Genomic DNA, 9,478 nt, shown 5'->3' on the forward strand with positions numbered 1-9,478 from the left:
GAAATTGCATGATGGGAAATTACATACAGAGTCATTCACCCTAACCACTCAGGACCACACACTGCCCAATGAGGACTGCCCTTATTCTCTTGGAGGCGGTTGCATGCTTGGAAATCGTACACATGGTGGCTCACCCTGAGCAGTGGAGACCTTTCAGCCTCTCACCACGTGGCGGCCGTTCTTCTCTCCTGGTGTGCTGTAGCTCTCTTCCCAGGATATCCACTAAACTTGTTTTCCTCTCACTCTGGGCTCCAGGGTGAATTCATTCACTCACTTAGCCACGCCCTGCCACAGAAGGTCGTAGGCATTGGGCTGGATTTGTAGCATGACCCAGGTGATGGTTTTTCTGCTCTATTTACTGCCTTCCACTACCCTTGCTCCTTTCAGGCAAATTAGCCTGGAAGTGTCCCAGCTACAGCCCTCTAGGGATACGCTGGCAGGTGACTGTATTTGTGCATTTGCACTATATTTGGTTTTTAAACTATTAACCAAGAACTCACCAATGTAAGTGTTTATATCCAGTCCTCATGATTCATGCATCTGTTAATTTAAAAAAAACATTTCTTTTCAATATCGAGAATTAAACTCAGGTTCTTAGGCACTCCACCACTGAGCTCTATTCCCAGCCAAAGAGAACACTTTTAATCCAAAGCCGCCATTCAGGAGTGTTGTGATCTGTTTTTGAGTCTTACGATATGCAGCATGTTTTACAGATAAAAATCTACTGCTAACCAAAATATGGTGCACACTTCAAGGGTAAAGAATGTAGGTAAGTCCAAAATTCAAACCAAATTCTTGTTTTGTTTTGTTTTTAAATGGCTGTACATTTTCTTGAAGAAAGGGTGCTGGCGTAGGCCCCCCAGTGCTGGCTAGTGGTCATGATGGTCATTGGTAAGAATTTCATAACAACAGATCCTAATGTCATATTCCATTTCCATCTTCTTGCCGATGAGTAATTGCTTCAAGAAGAGGCCTTCCACATATATGAAAACTCATGTACTCACGTAAAATGTAATAGAAACCGGCCGGGCACTCACGCCTTTACTGAGCCGCTTTGTAATTCAATTGCCTCAAACAAGGACATCACTGAGTAGACCTTTGATTAGTTACCAGGAGACAACAAGAATGTCAAGCCACGTCAGGTTCAAGTCGCTCTTATGTGATTACCGATGCGTGTAATTAAATCATGTACAAAGACATTAAATATCTGACCAAAGTTTGTTTTTAGTTGTTTTACCCCTTGAAAGACACTGGTACAAAATCATTTTCTCAGGTAAATGAGAGTTAGCTGTCTTGGTGGGTCGACCAGACAGCAGCTGCGAGTTTAATTAAACGTTTGCCTAACCATATAAAAAGACAGTGATGTATCTCCATGGCATCTGGCAACTTCACCATTCTCCGGTCGTTCTTTAATTAGCATGCTGGTGAATTTAAGAGAAAATGGCTTTAACTCCAGAGCAGATGGCACTTCGGAGCGACAGGGGGAATGACAATTTCTGTCATGTTTACTTCCTGTGTAGCCTTCTGGTCTGAAAGATTCCTTCAGCGCAGGGCCCCATGGGATCAGGAGTCAGATTTCAGGACAGCGGACTCTGAATTGAAAAGTATGTCTCAGGAGCCCCTAACCACCCTTCCATCTTCCCCATAGTTCTCACACTTTAGAATGAAGTCGACCTTCTCCTTAGGCTGCAGATGCAAACAGTTGCATGATATTTCCGAGGTAGATAAAACTACTTCTGTAGGATTCAATACAGTCTCTGAAATCATAAACAGCATCACTTTTAAAGATGAGAAGGCTTGAATCCCAGCTCCCTCTTGGGTGGGACTCTGGCAAACAGTTTTTATGCCCCGCCCCACCCCCAAGAGTAATGCTGAGATGTTTGCTTGAGCTCACCCTATGGGAACTGATGGTGATGTGGTAGGGTAGTTCTGTAGAACACTTGAATTCACCACAAGAAACTACTAATAGACAGTGCTGGAGTTTAACAGGCCTCCTCAAAGAGATCTAGCTCAGAGACTGACTGAGTATTTAAAATCCTACTCAGACTCAAGAGAACAGACCATGCATATAGGTGCACACATCTCTCAAGCACATGCCTTGTCTGAGAATGTTGTGCAATGGATGTCTTATTACGTGGTATTTTCTTCAACTTCCTATTAAACAAGTTTCCTGCCAGCAGTTCTGGGAAAATGGAACATCACTCAGAAGTGAGAACTCTGTCGTGTAAATTGTTTATGTAGAGTTTCTGTTTCTTTGGAGTTCCTACCTTTGGGACATATTTCAACTGAAATGAATTCACTTTGCCTCTTTTCAGCAAGTTACTAACGTTTGCTGGTGGTAACAAAAGCAGGTGTTTGGCTATCGAAAGAAAAAGGTATAGGTTTGAGTTTATTAATACAGAGAAAACATCAGAGAAATGGGGGAGCAACATGGGTTGGGGTGGTGGAGGAGAGAGGGAGACAGGAAACACAGGAGAGAAAGGAGGAAAGACCACCCAGCTAATAGGAAGATGTCCTGGCAGGAATTCTGGTGCCCTAAGGAAGTACCTCCCACTGCTAGCTCCTCACAAGTCTTATAAAACCTCAAATCTCACCAGGACACATTTTTATCAATAAACAAAACAAGCCGGGCGGACGCCTTTAATCCTAGCACTCGGGAGGCAGAGGCAGTCGGATCTCTCTGAGTTTGAGGCCAGCCTGGTCTACAGAGAAAGATCCAGGACAGGCTCCAAAGCTACACAGAGAAACCCTGTCTCAAAAAATCCTAAATAAATAAATAAATAAATAAATAAATAAATAAATAAATGCCAAACCAACCCCCCTCCTCAAAAAACCCCCAAAACCAAACCAAAACAAAGAAATCCCCCACCCCCAGTCCATATTATTCTGTAACCACAACTTGGTATAAGAGTAATGAAGCAAAATCTAAACCTTATACTCTCCACAGGAATGGATCTTGCCAATAGCAAGGAGATGTTTTATTAATCTTAGAAATAAAGTTATGAGCCATGTCAATCTAGTCTTTATTTCTGATCTTGAGCATGGGCTTGCTACCCAACCTGCATAGGAGTCAGCACTATATAGTACTGGACTCTTGTAAGGAGAAGAGAATTTATTACAGAGGTAGCGAGTGACCTGCAAAGGGTACCATAAGCTCAGATCTGTCCCCAAGGGCTGGTAGCAGAAGGACATCCATTAAGAGCAAGAAGTTGCTTGTTGACTGGACAAGAAAGGGGAGTTACAGGCTTCTTTCGCTCAGGTATAACAATCACTGTGTCCCCGTACAGAATGGAAACTTTTTAGGGGCTATTACCGTGTCCTTAGCCAGACAAACTGGCTTCTCTAGCATGCCCAGCATTGAAAAGCCAGTTCTAAATCATCCCTGAGTAGATTCCAGAGACTATTCCTGAAAGACCACATGAACAATTGGCTTAAGGAATCTGTGTTTGAGTGTCTAGGCCTTGGCTGATTTTCTTTATAATGGGGATTCAGCCTAGACTGTAGAAAGAAATATTTTATGCATTATAAAACCCTCACCACAGCATTTTCTTGGAAGCCATAAAATGGTCCATAAACATGTGGAAAGATGCTCTATTTGACTCCCAATAGCAAAAATGCAAATTAAAGCTACATTAAGACATTACTTGTTTTATCTATCACTTTGGCAGAGAAAATAATAATAACTACACACTGTCAACAAGACTGCGGGAAAATAGTTGTTTTCATACATGACTGACAGGAAGGTAAAAATGGTGTAACTATTGTATCAATGAGGGCTCTGCAGGAAAAAAAAGGACCAGTGTGTGTGTGTGTGTGTGTGTGTGTGTGTGTGTGTGTGTGTGCATGCTCACACACACAAGCTCAGCAACAGAAGATTCTTTTAAGGAATTGGCCCATGCTGTTATGGAGGATAACAAGTTCTGACACCACCGGGTGGAGCAGCAGCCTGCAGACCCAAAATCTGTCAGTCTGGAGAGTTTCCTATTCCTGCGGTCTTCAACCAATCGGCAGAGATGCGGTCACAATAGGGTGGCCATCTGTTTTATTCAAAGTCTATTGGTTTGAATTTTAATCTCGATAGTTACATCCTCAAAAAAACATGGAAGAATGTTTGACCACTTAGATAGGCACCTTGGTCCAGTCACAATGACACAGAAAATTGTCCCTCACAGCCGTGGCATAAGAGAATTCAGTAATGCTATATTTGCATTTTACCTTTTGATCTAGCAAAACTTCTTCTGGGAATTTTGAAAAACTGAAATCCACAGCACGAACCAAAGATTGCGTTACAGTATTGGCTAAAATATTAAAATACTGGAGAAAAACTAAAGTTCATTCAAAGAGAATTGGTTTACAAACTATGGCATATCATCTGTATAACAGGCTACTAATAAAGACATTAAGATATCCCTATGAGGTGATATACAGCTGTTTCTGAAATGCTTGCCCAAGTTTACAAGGCAAGATACAAATGAATACATCATATTACACTGTGTAAAAATATAAGAAGAGACAATATATACGCAATACATATGTGAAAATATACACACAGGTTCATAAAAATATAAATACGCACACATATGTACAGAATTTGGCACAGTTATACATGGGAAGGATAAAAATTAAGCAAAAACATGATTGCTGTAGAGGGTAATTTTAATTAAGTAAGTTTAAGTGCTATCCTTTTCCTCATCCCACCTTGGATCATTTTACTAACAGTTACAGATTTGGGTCAGTGAGACAGCTCAGGGTGAAAGCATTTCCCACATAAACCTCAGGACCTGAGTTTCCTCCCCAGCTCCCAAGGCAGAAGGAGAGAGCTGACAAACCAGAGTTGACCTCTGACCTCCACCTGTGATATGTGAACATCTGAACATTCTCTTTCCTCTCTCTCCCTCAATAATAATAATAATAATGTAAGCAAATAAAAACCCAGTTATGTATCTCTAATAATTACCATCCTATCCACTTAAGATTCATACACTAGGGGCTAGAGAGATGGCTCACTGGTTCAGAGCACTTGCTGCTCTTACAGAGCACCTGGATTCTGTTCCCAGCACTCACATGATGGCTCAAAACTGTTAGTCACTCCAGTTCCAGAGAATCCAATACCCTCTATGGTCAATACATGCATGTGGTGCACATACCTACATTCAGTCAAGTACTCAAACACTAAAGTTAAAATACTAAGCACCAAGTACTATATTCTTCCTCACAAGTGTGAGTTAAGAGCCTGAGTTCTGTCAATTCTATGATGTAGAAGAAGATTTTTTTGTGTGTGTGTCCTGAGTTCCAGCAATGAAGTTGTCCAGATTCTAGGTCCACTTTGCCCATCACCCACCCCCTTCTTTTGCCTCTAGAGGACATAAGTTGTCCAGGGGAAAATGCAAAGTTATCGGCCAAAGATTCATAGTGGGCACATGTTTTGTCTCTGGATGTCAACCCTCTTTCCAATGACAAGCTTCCCAAAACTTTCCGAGGTCACCAAAAGAAGATGGAAGAGAACTGGCGACTGTTTTGGGAGTCTAAGAGGGAGGAGAGGAGGCAGTGGATAGCTAACGACTGCAAGGCCTGAACTAAGGCAGTGGCAGCAAAGAGAAGACGAACGGGGGATGGCATCCTCGTGGATGTGCAGACATTTGACTGGAGCATGGAGAGCAGTGGTTCTCACCCTTCCTAACGCTGTAACCCTTTAATCCAGTTCCTCATGGATGCTGTGGGGACCCCAGGCATACAATTATTCCATTGCTATTTTGTAACTGTAATTTTGCTACTGTTAGGAATTGTAAGGTAAGCATCTGACATGGGACCCCAAAGGGGGCGATGACCCCCAGGTTGAGAACCACTGATCTAGGTAGACAGTTGCTTAAGGTGACCATGTTCGCTTATGTACTATGCATTCATGTCCAGAAGGACCACACAACAGTAAAGCTGACAAACAGAAAATTTAAAAAAAAAACTATAACAAGCCAAAACAAAAAGTGATTAATATTTTGACGAACTGGCTCTTTGGATCCTAATTACATGAGAAAGAAATTATAGATTTTCCTCTCCATGCCAGGGCAAAACATAAAATGTGCTCTTTTGTAGTCTGGTGGATGTTGGGTGGCATTTATCAGTACCCTTTTTGATATCCATGTATGTGGGAGCTTTCCAAAGCGCTGAGGAAAAATGTGAGCTCTATAATCATATACAATAATTTTGCTTGATTTGGAAAATGAATACTATCTAATCTCCCATGGAAAACACTGATGTTTGAAATCCAGAGCAGTGTTGATGTACTAGGGAGAAAATGGCAAGCTCTATATCACCGCCTGTCAGTCCTGTGAAGAGTGATGTGCCCACCGCACTCAGGGAGCTCGTGACAGCTTGCAGAGCCATATGAATGCAGAGATATGCTCTTTGCTTTGAAGATTCTAGAGAAATATAATTCAAGACCATCAGGAAAAATACAAAAGCTGAGGACAGGGGTTAGAGTTAATCTACTCCATAATAAATACACGAAATGTTCAAATATTGTTAGAGTAGGTTTTAGTCTCTCTTCCACAAGTGGGAGCCTTCCTGTGATCTTTTTTCTGTTGCGATGTTGCTGCAGGAGGACTGTGCACCCCTACCCTGCTTAGGCACAGCTGTGCGACTTGTGTGCACCCAATAAAGTATGAATGGAGCCAAGAGTGGTATTTTTTAGTAAAATTTATGAAAGCTAGTGAATAGTTCTGTATCTCTTTGTCCTCTGGTAGACTCATAAATCCAGGTGGATTTTTTTTTTAAATGTCAGACAAGGTCCTTGAGTGACAGGGCCTTAGTTGACCCATGATGGCAGATAGTGTGAGAAACTGGTGGGGCGGGGGGGGGGGGGGGGGAGGAGAGGAATGTAATTTTGTTACTGAAGCAAAAATTAGCCTACACTGACAAAATTACATAGCTTTCTCTCTACCCATTATACTACATAACATAATTTTGTAGATGTACTACAAAATCTCACTTAATACAATAAACGAGTTTTCTTGGAACTGTGGATCTGGCACAGTGACAGAGTTCCTGGCTGGCATTTACAAGATCCTGGGCTTGATTACCTTGTCAGCAAGCAAAGGAAACAAAAGGCTACCCTGGATGTCTTTTCCTCTTGATACAAGGCAAGAGAAGAACGCAAAGACATGCCTTTGCCTAAAGGAAGCTCTGGGGTCTCTATGGTTGTCCTCACGTGCAGAGAACATCCACTGGCCAAAGCAAGCTGTGGTTGGAATAAGAAATACCCCCACAGGCTCAGGGATTTGAACACTTGGTTTCCAGTTGGTGGAGGCCTTGGAGCTTTGCTGGGAGTAAGTATGTCACCGAGGGGGCGGGGGTGGGGTGGGGGGAGGCAGGCTTTGAGAGTTTGTAGCTCCCCCCACTCCCAGTTCATCCTCCCTCCCTCCCTCCCTCCCTCCCTTCCTTTCTTCCTTCCTTCCTTCTCTCCCTCCCTCCACCTTTCTTTGTCCCAGTGTGTGGGTGAAATGTCTTGCCCCTGCCACCATGCCATGCCCTCCCGGACATGATGGACTGTATCCCTTAGGAAGCGTGAGCCACAATAAACACTTTGTTAATTTGCTTTTGGCTAATGGTGATTTATCACAGCAGCGGGAAAGTAACTAATAAACACACCTGGTGGCTGAAGTCAGGAGCAGCGAGGCAAGGAAAGCCCCTATGCTCCCTGTGTAATGAACTCCAAGTTTTAGGACTGAGGTGGTCGACAAAGGGAAGGGAAAGCAGCAATCTGATCTACCGCTTGTTCTGAGCGTGGAGGTGACCATTCATCACCAGGACTGAGGGAGAACCATAGGAGCTCTGTGCTCCCAGCACGAGAACACAGCATTGCAAGGCAGCGATACTGAACTCTGTGGGATCTGCAGAGTATGCATTTGGCATACCATCTCCAAGTAAAGAACACAAAATTTCACACCCACACCCACACACTCATTGCTAGCTTCACTGGGGTCCTCAAAAGGGCCCGTGCAAATCAGAGCTCCTGAAACTTCACCCTCACTAGCTTCAGATTAAATTACCCCCAGATCACAGGTTCACCCCTCAACTTTGTTGAGACCACTAACTCACCCGTGTTTTTGTTTCCTGATTTGTGAGGGTCTTCAAGGGGCTGAGGTCATCCTACATTATCTTGACGGCTATCCTTATGGTATTTAACTTAATTTAATTAAAAAAAAAAAGGTCTTACTCTGTAGCCAAGGCTGGAACTGAGCACACTTTTGTAGTCCAGGCTGGCCTCAAACTCACTGTCTTTCCATCTGCACTTTTAAAATGCCTGGATTTAAGGCCTGCATTTCAACACCCAGCTTCTTAGTGCTCAATGTGACTGTCCCAAAGTCTTTTCTCCCAGATCCTTATAAAATCATCTCTCCTCTTTGAGCTCTCCACTGCTTTCTTATTTTCATTCTTCTCTGTAGAATCTACCATTGTCTTAAATGCATATTTTATATATGTATTTATTTTCTCTCGCTAAAATTTGAGATCCAGGATGGCTGCGTTTTTCTTTTTCAGTCTTGATTGTGAACATGCCTGGGACATAGTGAAAGACCCCCTGAAGGCAGTCTTCCCTCAGGAGAGACCCTCGCCCAAGGAACACACCGAAACCACGAATCAGATGCAAACAGCAAGAGGCTTTATTCCGGAACACGGGTACCCGGGGCGACACAGTCTCTCAAGAAGCTCAAGGGACTGGCGCGCCCATGGGCTGGAGCAGAGGGTTTTTATAGGGTCGGGCACAGGTACAGAAGCAAGAAGCCTGGTTACAGGGTTTTGATTGGATGATGCAAATGAGGCCAGTTCTGATTGGATGATGCAAATGAGGCCAGGTTCAAACCCAGGTCAGCTCGTGGTTTCTCCCCGAGCTCGCCCACGCCTAGCTTCTGTCTAGGGTACAGGGTGTTTTCCCGACCTTTTTCTGACCTTTTAGTTCCTCGCTCTGGGGCCAGGTGGCTAACTGAGCTCCTCAGTACCTCTCAGGCTTTATTCAAAAGCAGCTGAGCTAAGCTATGTTAGGCGGGGAGGCTGGGGGTCTTTCATTAGTAAGTCATAACAAATATTTATGGAATACATGACATTTAAAAAAAACACACATTGTGAAAGTTTTATTGTGATATATGTTAAAAGAGAAAATAACTAGAAATAAAATTTATATTAAAACAGAGCCGAAGGATGTAGTTCTGAAGTAATAGTCTGGCTTTATTATTTTATTTAGAAATTTAAGCCAAGTGGTGTTGGCGGTGGTGTACATCTTTAATCCCAGGACTTGGGAGGCAGAGGCAGGCAGATCTCTGTGAGTTTAAAGCCCTCCTGGTCTACAGAGCAAGTTCCAGGACAGCCAGGGCTACACAGAGAAACCCTGTCTTGAAAAACAAAACAAAACATATGAGCAAAAACCAACCAACCAACCAAACAAACAAACAAATCTTGCAAAGATCTGCATTTTGGACTTTTGCAA

The sequence above is a fragment of the Peromyscus eremicus genome, chromosome 6 (assembly GCF_949786415.1).
Source record: "Peromyscus eremicus chromosome 6, PerEre_H2_v1, whole genome shotgun sequence".
NCBI classification, from domain to species: domain Eukaryota; kingdom Metazoa; phylum Chordata; class Mammalia; order Rodentia; family Cricetidae; genus Peromyscus; species Peromyscus eremicus.